Consider the following 1658-nt stretch of genomic DNA (forward strand, 5'->3'; position numbering starts at 1 on the left):
TCTTTACTAGAAACTCTGGTAGCATAGTGTCTAAGGCACTTACTTGACTGCTAACCAGAAGGCTGGTGGTTCAAACCCACCAGCCACTTCTCAGAAGGAAGATGGGGCAATCTACTTCCATAGTGATACTGCCTCAGAAACCCAAGGAGGGGTCGCTATGCGTTGGATCGTACTCAAGGGCACATAACAACAAGAACAATCTTCTTTACTATCTAGTTATGAATTAATTGTCCTTTATCCCATATTTATTCAGGAGGACTGCTCCTAGTTTTTTTTTTTTTTTTTTTCTTAAATGTTTGGGAAAGAAACTTTTAAAAGGAAAAATAAACTTTTATTAGTCAAAAATAAATAAATAAGACCATACTGGTTTCTCTCAGTTGTGCTCTGCAATTATAAATGGATTATCGGGAGAAATTTCTGCACCCAGGCAAGATGGAATAATTAAAAATTTATGTACTCTTCTGTCTTAAAATAAATTTAGGTAAAGTATAAAACAATGGTTTCCAAGACACTGGACATTAGACCATGAAGAATACTCCTTCAGAGATAAGAAGCAAACAAGACGAGCTTTATGATTGTCCTAGCTTAGTGCTTGGAAAGGATTTTCAGGCCAAGATCTAAGGCGGGGTCTTTCTGCTGTTTCCCTGAGTTGAAGAGACAAATCTGAGGGTCTGAGGAGACCAAGGGAGATAGAGGTTACAAGACAGATTACTGGATGGAAAAGAGTTGTAAAGAGTTCCAGAGATCAGCTGAGCATTGCCTTTGCGTACTCAGCAGAGTACTGATCAGCACATGCATGAGGAGACTATCTGGGAGTCCAGGAAGATACACCAAAAGGACTAGAGGTAATAGTCCCTGGTACTCAAAAATACTAGGAATAATGCTTATTCACCATCCAGAATAAAAGACCTGATAATTCAGAGGACACTGAGTAAAGTATCCAGAAGCACTTTGCTCCAATAATACGGATAAGTAGACCTCTACTAAACATTTTCTGATCTCACTAACAAATATTAAAAGCAAAAAGACCAATGTAAACTATTATAAATTTATTTTAGTTTGTTTAAATGGTATAATATCTGTGATAAGTAAAGGATATACACTATAAACCCTAAAGAAACCACAAAAATAATAAAGAAAGAAAAAGTTAAATCTAAAATAAAACAAAGGGCAAGAAATGGAATTACAAAAAATAATCCAAGAAAATGAAGGCACAAAGCATAAATAAAGTAAAAACGAAGAAAAGGAACAATAGGAAAGTAACTGAAAGATGATAGAATGAAAGATAATCTATCCTTGTCAATAATGACAATAAATGTAAACAGTCTGAATACCATAATTAAATGTAAATATTGTCAGCTTAGATACAAAACAAGAGCTAATTCTACCTTGCCCATTTAACACACACAAAAAAAAGTGCAATTTAAAGACAAAAGTAGTTTCAAAGGGAAGGATGGAAAAAACTATACCATATTAATGCAAATTAAAAGAAAGCTGGAATCAGGAAAAATAGGTTCAGAACAAAGAAATCTCCAGGAATAAAGAATACCATTTCATTATAAAGAGCTCATCTATCAAGGCTATGTAACAAACCTTAGTAAATAAATAAAAAGCTATTTAAATTCACTATGCACAAAATAATAGAACTGTAAGAAGAA

The sequence above is a fragment of the Orycteropus afer genome, unplaced genomic scaffold, assembly GCF_000298275.1.
Source record: "Orycteropus afer afer isolate SDZICR_OR568_19922 unplaced genomic scaffold, OryAfe1.0 scaffold00688, whole genome shotgun sequence".
Taxonomy (NCBI): domain Eukaryota; kingdom Metazoa; phylum Chordata; class Mammalia; order Tubulidentata; family Orycteropodidae; genus Orycteropus; species Orycteropus afer.